Source organism: Colossoma macropomum, unplaced genomic scaffold (genome assembly GCF_904425465.1).
Source record: "Colossoma macropomum unplaced genomic scaffold, Colossoma_macropomum, whole genome shotgun sequence".
NCBI classification, from domain to species: Eukaryota; Metazoa; Chordata; class Actinopteri; order Characiformes; family Serrasalmidae; genus Colossoma; species Colossoma macropomum.
The window spans coordinates 7,593,803-7,607,836 of record NW_023494792.1 but is presented as its reverse complement, the minus strand read 5'-3'; the positions used below and the strand labels follow the sequence as shown (position 1 = coordinate 7,607,836).

The 14,034-nt window shown below is 38.6% G+C and overlaps 1 protein-coding gene across 5 annotated transcripts in view; it reads left to right on the top strand.

Annotated features, from left to right (window-relative positions):
- rassf7a (Ras association domain family member 7a) overlaps positions 1-14,034 on the top strand; it is a 47,761-nt gene that overhangs the window by 8,896 nt on the left and 24,831 nt on the right. The window contains exon 1 of one of the 5 annotated variants that reach the window (XM_036575769.1): positions 10,269-10,522. The exons of the other annotated variants lie outside the window; for them this stretch is intronic. The gene's annotated coding sequence lies outside the window, so the exon portion shown is untranslated. Of the gene's footprint in view, positions 1-10,268; positions 10,523-14,034 lie in introns of those variants that run through there. 5 annotated transcript variants of the gene reach the window in all.

Genomic DNA, 14,034 nt, shown 5'->3' with positions numbered 1-14,034 from the left:
CACTTATAACCAATGTTGTGATTGATTCACAGGTGATATTTAGATTCCTGCTAGAATCAGAACTCGTCCAAGAGAGACAAGAGTTTAAAAAAACAGCCATTACAGCAAATCCAGTCTACTAGAGTTGCATTCTGATACGTTATCGTATACTTCACTGGATACGTTTGGGCAGTAACACTTAATGTTCTCTTTGTAGCAGTTCTGAGATCTCGTACAGTTCTCTCTTTCCTGAGCGAAACATTTACGTTTTCATTTCCCTGTGCTCTCGGCCGTAGTCACCCACAGAGCACACGAAAAATGAGTAACATCAAAAAAGCATTTGAATCTTGAACTGCACTTTTTGAACTATGTATTTAAATTAGGCGTATGTGCAGGGGTAGCAGTTGAGTGTTGAAATGACTGAGCGTTTTGGTCGTGTGGTGTTTGCTGTCTCCTCTTGCTCTTCTCTTCATCTTCTCGTGCCCTCCGTTTGACCCGGGCTAGTGCACTGCTGAGAATGATGAAAGGCGTCTGACTGTGACTGGCCACTGACACATTCCAGTCTTCCTCATTGTCTTCTCCAGTGTCAGTTTTTCAGTTTTTTGTAACTGAATTTGCTTCTGTTTTTAACATCGCCTTATTGAGTTACCTACTGCTAATAGTATTTTAAAGTCTCAGCTACGAATGGCTGCAATTTACAGGGCACTAGTTAGTATTGTGGCCAAAAAAATCAGATAAAACTATTCTAAAACCAAAAATGTGCATATTAATTATTCTCTCTGATAGTACGCTGAGACCTAAATTTACTGCTTTATCAAATGGATGTTGTTAAGCATAGGTCTACCCTCAGGGGTATGCACAGACCTTTCAGGCAGAGTATGCAAAAATGTTTTTTGATAGCATATTTTACAATACGTCATCTGTTCTTTCTGTGCAAATAACAACTGCGCTTCTCTACTCAGACACTATTTTCTTAATAGAAAATATAAAAGCCATCTGGTTCTGGCTGAAGATATAAAAAGCTGTTTTTGAGAACTGTTTGTGTCGAGTCACAGAACATCATTAAGAAACTTTTGCCTCACTATCCAGGTTGTATTAATGCTTTGTCAAAAGACATTTCTTGGAAAAACAAATTTCTCACTTTTAGAAATAAGCAAGCAAGCGAGCAAAGTTTATTTATATAGCGCTTTTTACAACAGGTGTTGTCACAAAGCAGCTTTACAAAGAAATCAGCATTACAGAAAGAAATCCGGGTCGAAGCCCCCATGAGCAAGCCAGAGGTGACAGTGGCAAGGAAAAACTCCCTAAGAGCAAGAGGAAGAAACCTTGAGAGGAACCAAGACTCAGAAGAGGAACCCATCCTCCTCTGGTCGACACCGGATAGTAAACATTGTTGGTATAAAGTATTATAGTACAAAAACGGGGAAAACAGGTGGAGCAAATGATTAATTTGATTAGTTTAGTTCATGCAGCAGCAGCAGCATCAGTGGGGTCAGGTTGTGAGGGTGAGGTTGCACGGTGTTGTACAGCATGAAGCTCAATGGTGGTCAAGCCGGTCCAGAGTGCTGGCAGCAGTGGCACACGATCAAGGCAGAAGAGGCAGCAGCATCAGAACGCACAGGATGGGCATCTGTTCAACTCGGCAAAGAAAAGAAAGAAAGGAAAAACACAGAGAGTCAGTTCTGTAATGGGTGACTGATCACAGATTACAGTGTTAGCAGAGCAGCAGAGACTCTGCTAACACTGAGACCATATCAGCCCAGTTTTATCAACCCGACACTGGTTAATAAAACTGGGCTGATATGGTCAAATTTTCTGGTTCTAGTAAGAACTCTGGCTGCAGCGTTCTGGACTAGCTGAAGCTTGTTAAGGCTTTTGCTCGGACATCCAGCCAGCAGGGCATTACAGTAATCTAGCCTTGAAGTAATAAATGCATGAACTAACTTTTCTGCATCCTGTAGAGATAATGCATTTCTCAATTTAGCAATGTTGCGGAGATGCAGGAAGGCTGTTCTAGTAATATTAGTTATATGTGCGTCGAAGAACAGGTCAGGGTCTATCATGACACCAAGGTTTTTTACAGATGAGCTTGATGCAACTGAGAAATTGTTAAGTGTTAAATTAGACAGTTTGTTGAACAGTGGAAATTTATGCCATGTTTACTGATAATGGTGCCCAGTGGTAGCATATATAATGTTAATAATACAGGTCCTAAAACAGAGCCTTGTGGAACACCATACTTTACTTTTGGCAGATGATTCACCGTTTATATTAACAAACTGATAGCGATCAGTGAGGTAGGACCTGAACCAGGAAAGAGCTATTCCTGTCACATGAAATTTTTCATGTATTTGATTCCTATGCAAATAGGAACTTAATTGTTTTGCTACAACTTTTTCTAAGATCTTAGATATAAAGGGGAGATTCAAGATGGGTCTATAATTTGATACTTCGCAGGGATCGAGGTTAGCTTTCTTAATCAGCGGTCTAATTACTGCTAGTTTGAGAGTTTTTGGGATGTATCCAAGGCTAAGAGAGGAGTTTATTATTGAGAGAATAGGCTTGGTTATTTCTGGCAAAATTTCCTTGAGTAAACCTGTAGGAATCGGATCTAACATATAAGTAGATGATTTTGCGGAAGAAACGATTTAAACTAGTTCATTTTCTTGAAGTAAGGTAAATGATTCCAGCCTCTCTGCAGGGATTATAATATTCTCAAGGTTGAGGCTGGCATTATGGGGAAGCAGGTTTGTAGAATTTAATTGCGTATTCTGAATTTTCTGTCAAATTTTTTCAATTTTATCACTAAAGAAGTTCATAAAATCATTGCTGCTATAGGCTAATGGTATCTGGGGTTCACTAACTGTTTTGTTCTCTGTTATTTTAGAGATTGTGCTGAAAAGTAATCTAGAATTATTTTTATTGTTTTCTATGAGAGAGGAGAGATAGGCTTAGCGTGCTGTAGCAAGTGCTCTTCTGTAGTCTATAAGGCTCTCCTTCCAGGCGGACTGGAACACTTTTAACTTAGTCAGGCGCCATTTTCGCTCTAGTTGTCTGGCAGTCTGTTTTAAAGCCCGAGCATGATCATTTTACCAAGGGGGCGAGTTTTTTCTGCCTTACTATTTTACTTTTTAATGGGGCCACACTATCTAGAGTAGATTGAAAATTATCCTCTAAAAGCTTGGTCATAATATCTGAATAAGAGTTCATAAATACTGTTAATGTTTCAAAACGTACCAGTCACTCCCTAGACCATAAAGTAAAACTAAGCTGCTTAAACAGTCAGTTTTGAATTCACTGTTTTTGTGAAGTCATGGAAAACAAAATATTAAAAATATCTGTCTATTCTAAATAGAGCAGTTTAGCCCCACCTGTTTACATTGAATTATAAGGAGTGCTTCAGCTGAGACTGCTTTTTAAATGAGGTATGATATGGAACAGCCAATCAAAACAGAGGTGTTTTACATATGTCAATCTTAAAGACACAGTAACAAAAACAACGTATTTACTTCTAAGGGAGAAAGAGAGCAGAACTGGGCGGCATGGCAAATTATAATATGATACTTCAGGACGTTTTCACAATACACTAAGATGATACGCAATATGCAACAGTATTTATTTATTTTTTTTCCGACCTCTAATATGTTGGTACAGTCAAAGAAAGAACCAGTAGAATTTAAAAAATACTATCAAAAACTATGAAAACAGTGATTCATATTCAACATTCCACATCCTGCAATTCACTGATTTCAAATAAACAGGACTAATGATGCTCTCATAATGAAACATGCAGTTGTTCTTTAAGTGCTGACAATATCCACAAAAAGTTCATTGTGGTGTGGAATTTATCATGATATTGATAAATATTATCATATTGCCCAGTCCTAAAAGAGCATTTGAAAAACTGAAATTATGAATTATGGCTTTTTTACGTAAAGCAATACTAACATTGCACATGGACCTCAAGGAAGAAGATAAAATACAAAGAAAATGTAGAATATGAGCTCTTTAAGGCAGTGGCTCTATCGCTATATGATGTTAAGTTGGGCTGGAGCAAAAATATGGACTGTCTGGGTCTGAGAGCCAATTTGAGAACCACTACTATAAAACGCTTTCAGAAACACTGGTGGTTTGAATAAATTAAAAATATTACCTTGTTGTTCTTTTATTTCTAAGGAAATAGTCATTTTAATAGGAAAGTGTTGGTACTAGTATTGTAATGACTAAAACTAAATTATTTGGTTTCAGAAAAGGCAGCAAATTGTGGTGGTATACAGAAAGTGTAGATCTGAAAAGGGTAGTTTTGAAAAGTGAATTTCAGTGGCTTACTCTGGGCTTTAAAAAGACTGTCTGCTCGTCTTGCCAGAGGAGAAACGTTGAACTTTCATTGTTGACGAGCTCAGCCAGGCTGAATGTCACGATGCTGTTTTGTTATGGGACTGTAAATGTGCACGTTGTTCTAAAAGAGCACACAGTGTAATTGACGTTACAGAACAGTGTTATCATACTGACCATAATGACAGTGTGAAGCTATATTTAACTGCTCTGAGCATAAACAGCAATCAGGCATCACTACCTTGTTTTCTTCCTTCCTCACATCAACGCGAAAGTGATGTCAACAAAAGTAAGAACGCTGTGATCTCACACTCAAGTTGCTCAACACCTGGGCTATTATTAGAAGCCCATAGTTTTGAACAGGATGAATTTTAACTCTGAGCTGAGGTCTGTCCGTCTGAGTAAAACACATGGCCTAGAAAGTGTACCTGCGGTCATACCTGCTAGGCTTTGCGATCAGAACACCATTGTCAAACAAGTTCCTTTTTACAGCTCTGATCATAAACCTAGTTCCATTATACTCATTTGAGTTGACCCCATTCTTGCTACAAAAATCCTTATGGCTTTTAAGCCACAAAGCAGAAGAGTTTAAAGTCTTTGAGGCTGATTTTTAATGTGCACCTGTACACTCGGCATGAATGCTGCATGCTTAAAGCTCACAGAAAGTGTGAGCTCTCTCTGAAGAGTGAAATTTGTGGTCAAGTTTGAAGAGGTAGGGTTTATCAGAGCTCCCCCCTTTCTGGCACCTGTTCCATCTGCTGCATTGCAAAGATTTTCATTTCAATAGTGGACACTATAGACGTGCCATTTGTTCACTGATGGCCTGCTTCCGCAAACACTGTCTATTGCAGAGATGCCAGGAAAGAATTACTGTGCCCCTGTTGTCTCTGCTGTTGTTTACCTTATGGTCATTGAAGAAAAGTAGGTGAGATAAGCTCTGGGCCTTTGGACGTGAATGGCTTTACCTTTACTCTCATTAGACTGCTTCCGTTAGTTTGTGTTAAGCATCAGGGTGGTCTTTATAAAAGGCTTATCTTTACAATAGGCTGGGCTGAGAGTATCTTAAAAGTTATCTGTATAAAACTGAAAACTAGGGATTGCTTGGGTACTCGGTTGACCATTCGAGGTGCCAGTATTCAAATACTGAAATCACTGTTTGGGTATTCATCTTCATCTAACTGACTCTTTACAAATGCTTCATGTGTGCCAGAATGAAACTGCTGAACCATTTTAAGGTGGAATGGAAAATTGGAATAAGAAGCTGGCTAATGTAGAGCAAATTTTAGCTCCGTTCTGAGGTATGCCTTGACACTACCACTACTGATTAATAAACCTAAAGTTTTACCTCTCACAGCGCACTGTTTTCCAGCTAAAAGGTAGGAGATGAAGTAAGTTATGCTGTGACTGGGCTAGTAAGAGGTGTCAGACGATTAGCGTTTGTCTGTTTCTCTTAAAGACTTTAGATCCATTGTCTCTTCAGTGTAACCTTAAACCACATGTGATCCAATGTGGATTTTTGTGGGGTTTAATATTGTAGAGCACAGTAATGTTGTCATTAGTTTGTTAACTAGCCAGGCAAGGAGTGTTCGCTAAAAGGCTACCCACAGCACAGTATGCCAGTGCTTGAGTGAAATATGCCAAAAACGAGTGAAATACACCAGTAACTGTACCATCCAGTTTAATCAAGGATCCTATTAATCCTCTCTGGTTAATTATGCCAGTGGCTGAGTGAAATACGGCTCTAACTGAGTTGAATCTGCCAATGGCTGAGTGAAATACGGCTCTAACTGAGTTAAATCTGCTAGCATCTGGGCGCAATAACCATTTGTAAACTGTAAATGGGTTTGGAGTAACGTCTGAATTACTCAAAAGAACAGGCACTTAAACACACCAGCTAGGTAAAAGTGAAAGAGTTGGTAACATTAGCATATCCAGATCATCCATTCATTGTTTAGGAGTTTGTGTGAATCCGGAACCAATTTCATCATTATATCATTGTTTGGCATCCCTTTGGACTTGGTTAAGATTCTTGTTTCTCTGGATTCAGAGAGCATGACAAGCCTGAAAAACCACAATACAACAGCAAAAATAGTAAAAACTCTGCCAATATGGTGGAACAATCCTGTAATGCAGCACAACGTAACGTCCTTTCTCAAGCCTAATATTATATTATACTTTGTATATATATATATATATATATATATATAATATATATATATATATATATATAATATATAAAATATACTTTGTATATATATTTACTTCAAAACACGAGTGTCTTAATGTGAGCGAGTTGCCAAGAACGTGTTTGCTGCATGTTGCTGACAAGTGAAGAGAAACTGGGAAAACAGCTTTACAAGCAACTAACCTTGGTAAACTAGTACATGACCAGCAAGCAAAAGGTGAATTAATTAATTGTATCCTTAACAACACAGGATTACCAAAACTACAGTTGTAGTCTTGTCCCAGTGTCACTCGGGATGTGGGGGGTCCAGTGGGTTTCAGTGGGGGCAGGTTAAAGGAGCAACCCCCCTAGGAATGCCTGGAAGGCAGCCGTGAAATTTAACAACAGATAAAGTGGGAGTCTGAGTGATTTCACAGGGAGAAGCGCTAGTGTGAAGCCCACACAGTGTTTTTTAATAATAATGCTGTTGAGTCATTGTTGATTTTTTGCAGATTTTTTTTAAAAATACATTTTGCTATTTTGAGCACTTTCATGTTTGCAGAGCTAGTTTATTCTGTAAGCATCACAAATGTCACTCCTCTTGTCCTTTAATCTCTAGATTGTGTGCTTTACTACTGAGAATTTTATTTTTAGTGTTTTGGGGCTGGTGGGGGAAAAGTCCAGAATATGACTCACGCCAAAACCTCAATGTGTCAAAAGCTCTTCGCACCGTAATGCCTCAGGGAGTTTGCATCACATGACGATCAACAGATAGTGGTGGTTAATAGTCTGTTTTAGTGTTCCTGCTGTTGTGAAGGCTAGACTAAGTGGGGGACAAATTTTGTTGTTTCTTTTCTTCAGTACCGCCAAGGTCAGAGACCACCCTTTTGTTTATTCAGTTTCCAGTCAAACCACCACTAAGTACAAGTTATTAATTTTTCAGTGTGAGAAAAAAAGCAGAAAACAGTTATTTAAAAGAAAATTACACAAAAGTGTTCAACATTTATGTATTATATGAAATCTATCTGTATTTACTTTGCTGCTATTCTTTACATTTGTGCACCCTGCTGTCACATCTTCATTCTTCCAATCTTAAAACCAGCTACAGGGAGTTACACCTATGTCCTCCCAACTAGAGCCGCTCCCAAAGGAGTCACTGATATTATGTTCTCCTTCAAAGAGACACTAACATTCACACAAGCAACTACCCAAACTGACCTTAGCTGCCTTAATTTATTTCTTATGTGCTTCTCAAATGGCTAAATGAGTTATGATTATAAGGAGATTAGATGAAACAATGCATGAGGAACCATAAAGTCAAAGAAAAATAAGTGACAAAACAGGTTTTAAAACAAAAAAAAAAAATTAAAAGATAAAAATATTAAAAGATACAGAGAAGATGGGACTCCTAACAGCTGTGCAAGACCTGGTAGACCACCAAAACGTCACAATAGGATAAACAGTACTTCAGCTTTCTTATTTGAGAGAGAGGAGAAAATGAAGTTCTACTCTTGTTTCAGATCTGAAAAAATCCACAGGTGTTTCTGTCCATTCTTTCACTGTGAGAAGACAACACTATGGGTCAGGTAGGATGTTTAGCTGTCAAAAGGTTGTTACTGAGAAAAGCAAATAAAAATAAAAATAAAGAAAATTTGCCCTGGAGCGCTGAAACTGGACATCAGAGATGTGGAGTAAGGTTTAATGGACAGACGAGTCTGTAAGTGAGATTTCTTGGATTGCAGAAAATGCCACCAGTTTCTTAGACTGAACTTTATAGGTGTGGAAAAATATCTCTGTAGATTTCTTTGAAAAACTGAAAGCAAGCATCCTGAAAAGAATGCATTCTATAATAAAGGCCAGGTGGACAAACTAAATACTGAAAAAAATATATTGTTGTGTGGTTATTGAAGCTATGCTATAGTTTTGTGTCAATTTCTGTTAAATAAATGTTTTGATGTTGGTGGGAAATGAAATAAATGAAGAGTGGTCTTTGACTTTTGCACAGTACTGTAAGCTAGCTTATGGTTGGTACAGTAATGCTGCCACTCTAATTTGTTCAGCTGTAGACTGCAAGTATAGATGCAAAGCTGAAAAAAAGAGGCAGGTGATAGATCGCTCTGTGTGTGTGTGTGTGTGTGTGTGTGTGTGTGTGTGTGTGTGAGTGAAAGAGAGAGAGAGAGAGAGAGAAATGAACGCTAATGGAAAACAGTCCTGGCCTCCTTCTCATGATCAGTTCTCATTGATTATGTCTGTCTCTGACGACTGTGTGTGTGTGTATATGTGTGTAGGTGTGTCCACACATGTGCTTGTGTTGCAGTGTGATGGGGTGTGTGCGCATAGATCCAGATGTTTGTATCTGCCTGACTGTCCGGCCGGTTTGTGTGTAATCATTGTGGTGTGTGTAAGAGGTCCATGTGTTCTACATCTGTTTAAATATTAAACTCTTTGGTATGGTGTCTTATTTGAGCACAAGCTGAAGGCTCAGATTTCTGTCTGTTCTGTTTCGCTTAAGGACACACCCTTCTGAAAGCCATTAGGCTAAACCTGAATTAACAGCGTTAATTAGCATATGTGTGGGGAAGTATTACCTCAGTCATGAAACTGGGCTTTGAGACGGAGAGAGAGACGGAGAGAGTGAGAGCGAGTGAGAGCGAGCGAGAGAGAGAGCAAGAGAGAGAGCGAGAGAGAGAGACAGAGAGAGAGACAGAGAATGAGAAAGCTGTTTGTATAGTCATTTGAGCATATGAAACAGGAACATCCGGAGCAAGCCTCTAGTTACACTCACACGGCCAACAGTCTGACATGACAATAATCTCTCTGTCTCTTAGGTCTCTCTAGCTATAGGAACAACACAATAGGTGTTAGTTTAGATGTTGTTGCCACATTCATTAACATGTTCATGTTAACAGTGTGTCTTACAGACGTTGTCACTTTTGTAACAAAACCTCACAAAATCAAATTTAGAATTACATTGTATTACCATTTAATCAGAATTTGTCCTGTTGTTTGGCCACAACATGCTACATTCAACACAATTTCCCTAAATACACAGTACTGTGCAGAAGTCAGACAACCCTTCATTTATTTAATTTCCAGTCAAAACGGTCATTAAGTTAGTCATTTTTCAGGAGATATTTCTGAGGAGATTAGGTAGATTTGATTAGACCTTGATTAACCTTTTTCACAGTGCAAACCTGATATGCTTTTCCAACAGATACACACATGCTGATACCCTGTTGTTGCTGAAAACTGTTTAAAAATGTAAAATATTTGTTTTGGAATCAACTGTTTGTACTTGTTTTAGAAACAAATTTAATTTGCACTTAAGTCTATGGCTTTAGATCAAAATGTCTTTAAGATCATGAAAAACATTAAGTTAGATGTGTCCAACCTTTTGACTGGCAGTGCAAGTAAAATATATAAGGAAGGAACAAGAAATTATCATTGATTATTGAAGTATAGTGAAATTAAATTATATTTTGTGACTTTTTCTTAAAACCTTTTAACTTTTCAGTAAGAATGTAGAGTAAATGCAACGAAGTAAATTTGGACTGTTTCTATTGGTCCATTCATCATGAAGTGCAGCTGGGAAAAAAAAGAAATAAAGACTGAAAAAGTGAAGCTACAAGGTGTTTATAAAATACAGGATTTATACATGAGAGACAGACCGTAAGTAAAGGACACAGAAAGTAAGAAAGGAGAAATTAGACACTCCTCCTACCTGGAGAGGGGGAGGTGTTTGCAGTGTCAGCAGAGCTTACTGAGGCAGAGAGAGAGAAAGAGAGGGAGAGGGAGGGATAAACAGCTTCAGATGTGAGTGGGAAGTGCTGTCAGACACAGGAGGGCTGCATTCCTCACAAGCTTTTTAGAGCCGCTAACTGCTAGCAGCTCTGCTTGAAGTGTATCACAACACAGCTGCCACACACCTTTACCGGACTTGGTCTGCCCTGCCTCCGTCTGTCTGAGAGAGTGCAGCTACCGGAGAACCTGAGGATTTATCTGAGATAAGATCAGAAGTATAAGGAAGATCTGTTTCAGTGAAAGGTAAGAGATAGACTGAGAGACGTTTTGTATGTATATGTTTGTTTGTGTTGTCTTCACTCATTGTGTTTGTCTCTGTAGCTTTAAATCAACCTGTTGGTGTTGAGTGCTTACTGATATATGTTGGAGCTCTGAGCTGGCAGCGTGAAACTCTTTGTACACTAGTGCTGAGTGATATATCGTATATACCGATATACTTAAATCGGTGTCTGACTGACTTAGTTTTAGCAATGTTGGTATTTAACAGAAGCTTTGCTAAATGCTATGTCCGTCATTTGCCAGGTGCTTCACATTGTTTCAATTCAAAATACAGAAAAAACAAAATAAATAGTGAAATAGTTATGTAGTGAATTTCCTTTCTGGAAAAGTTATTTCTGTCTGGTTAATATTAGCAATACTGTGTAAGGTTCCATTTGGTGTGACTGGGCTCTTTTGTTGCGCTTTATTCTTTTACTACATACAGTCATAACAAGCTGTGTCAGGTTTGTAAGATGTAAATGTATAGACATTTATAGAGGCTTATTCCAACAAGCAGTTGGAGGTGAAATAACATCAAAATGTACAAAATCTGTCTTTATGATTGTTGGAATAAGCCTTTATTAAAGAGTGTGTAGGTTTCTGCCAGTTATGGAAGGCTTATGTAGGTGTCACAAATGCTGCCCTTGAGTAAAATGTTTTAAGATATAGATAGTGCCAGTACTCAGGATGCATTAATTCAATAGTTTTATTAATGCAAACTTATCACCTGATAACATGTTGTATTTGGAAATTATCAAGATATTGAATTTTATCACTACCACTCAGCCCTGTATCTGTTTTCCCACAGCTGGCTCTGTGATGAGGAACCTGTGTTGAGACAAAGCTTAGTTTATGACACAGAAGGAAGACAGATATATGATCACAGTTGTTCAGGTCACTGAGTTCTTTGTCCATTGAAACAGTAGCCTAATCGTGTGTGCTATTTTGAATCAACAAAAAAGCTTATTAATGTAAAAAAAGTCTTGTATGTCCTCCTGAAACCTGTGAGTTTTGTAGGTTAGGTTTTAGCAGAAAAGTATGTTTTAGCCAAGAGCCTTTTGGAAAAAAATGTGTGTTTCTGGTCCCTTGACAATAAACAGTCGTGACTAAACTATCTCTCAGTGTGAGATGAAGGGGGCAGGGAAGATAATGTCATAGATAATAGATGACATGGAGGAGAAAACATGAGGCAGAAAGAAAGGGAGAAAAGAAACAGAACAAGAGAGTGTGTGTGTGTGGTCAGTCAGTCAGTTGGTAATCGTTTAGCTCCTTTTAAGAGGGCTTTTCTCACTAAGTCTTTGTTTATTTGCAGTCCAACACAAATCTTTTCTTGGTTTGCACTGTGTGATTGGTCTGCTAATGACCAGACTGACAATAGGTTATGAAAGTCCACTCGTGCCTCGACCCTGTCATTATTTGCTAGTTTTGTTATGTAATTACGGGCAGTACCGTATTACTGTAGTTCCGTTTTCTTCTTATTCATAATTAAATGCTTGTGCTGTATTGAATTTCCCTCTCATGTCGAGCTTACAGTGTTTCAGTTCTTGATCTCATTTTACACTGTCATTCACTGATTATATACAACTCTACCTTGTCATTAGTCAACCGAATCCCCATTCTGACATGCCTTTAGGCGATCGCAAAACTCCAGCAACCTTCAGTGTAAATAAAGTCGTGTCAGTTGGATTTTTGACTCACCTGCTCCTGCAGATGTTTGATGGATGGCTGAGTGTAGCAGCAGGTCTCTGAGAATATTGTTCCTTCATGGTGAGGGCCAGAAGTGGCACTTAGGCGCTTGGCCTGTTAAGCTGATGTGGGGTGCGTTTGACAGAGGTGATGTACAGGCTGTCTACCCTGTTCAGCCTGCCACACCGTTTCTGATGGAGAACAGCGGAGAACAGCACACCTCAGCACACAGCAATTGGCTGGAGATGAAGGTACACTGTGGCCGGCCGCTAAAAGATCGATCCAGACCTCACTCCTCTTATGTGGCTTGTTTAGAAAGAGAGAGAAAGAGAGGATACTGAAGGCTGATTTTTTTTTTTTTTCCGTTCAATCTGTACAAACATGAGGTCACGTTTTTAATTTTGCCATATATCTGTTATGGTTGAAGTGATGGTTCGGCAAAAAAATGTAATTTGTGCAGTTCTCACCCCAAATGTAGTGGATCAGTCAAGACTTGTTTGGTGACCAAGGGGTATCATGCAAACTCGTGCCTAGATCAACATACACGTGCCTCAAACTGTGTTGAGAACTTGATTGTGAGGATTCTCAACAAGTTGCATAGCTAAACACAGTAGTAACAGCCACGTTGAAGCCAGGATTTTGTCCATTCATTGGTCTGTTTTTTACAGAAATAGTAGGCCTATATTGTACAGTGTCAGAAACCACATATTCAAGTCTTTTGAGTTTAATTGACAGCACAGCATGATTTGGGGCAAAAATGGGATGATTTGGGCATACAGTTTGGGCTGAGTAGACTGAGCTAATAACAGCAAAGGGTAACTTTCTTCATAATTAAACCAATAAGGTGTAAACAGAGTCTTTCAGAGTGGTTTGGTGTGAAATGCACCATTCTGAGTCAGAATTGATCATAGTGGTAGTGACCGTAACCAGCCATCTGAAGAGTTTGGGTCCATAGAGATGTCTCTAAAAATGCCTCACAGAAAGTAATTACATGAAATGAGTATGAATATGCTGCCCGATGTCTGAGGCACTGTTTTATGTTAGCCTTGGAATAGTTTTGGCCTAAAACTTTTAAAAACAATTCTTTGTGGAGAGGTAAGCACAGATGAAAATAGTCCCCAAAGAAACATTTTCAGACTTACTACTATTTTATCAGTATCAACGTTACGTGTAAATGCTCAGAAGACACCTGTAGGTGCACTGGTCATTTTGGTTCACACTGAAACACTCTCAATGACACTGTTACAAACATTGAACTATGCAGAAAAGTTAAAAAAAATCACTGGAATTCCACTTTAAGGTTGGTGAACTTTTTTAGAGCTATTTAAAATGATCACTGTTTAATTGAAAGTTCATTGTCCCCACCAGTGTGCAGTCATCTTTACTGGATTCAGCAGATCAGTGAATAGAGTCAGTGTTGAGTAGTAAACGAATGTGGTGGGTGGGGCGGTTTTATCTGAAAGCTGAACTGCTGAGTGCAGACTCTATGTTCCTTGTCCTCAGTTTCACCTAAAATAAAATATGCATCACCACTTTTGTAAGTATTTAGGGAATGTATTTGTCAATTTTTTTTTCTTTTCCATTTTTGTCTCTTTCTGTTTTCTTCTCTCTCTGTCACCCTCTCTCTGTTCTCATGTCATGCTTCTCACTCAGTGACTGTCTGTGCATTCACACTCCATTGACAGATTTGGCATAGTGTGAAAAGATGTGCATGAAAGTGAGAAAACTTTCCAGACAGTATGGCATAAACTCATATAAGCTTTCAAGGTCAGCATCCACTGGAGACGGTGGGTAAAAATCTTTACTGTATT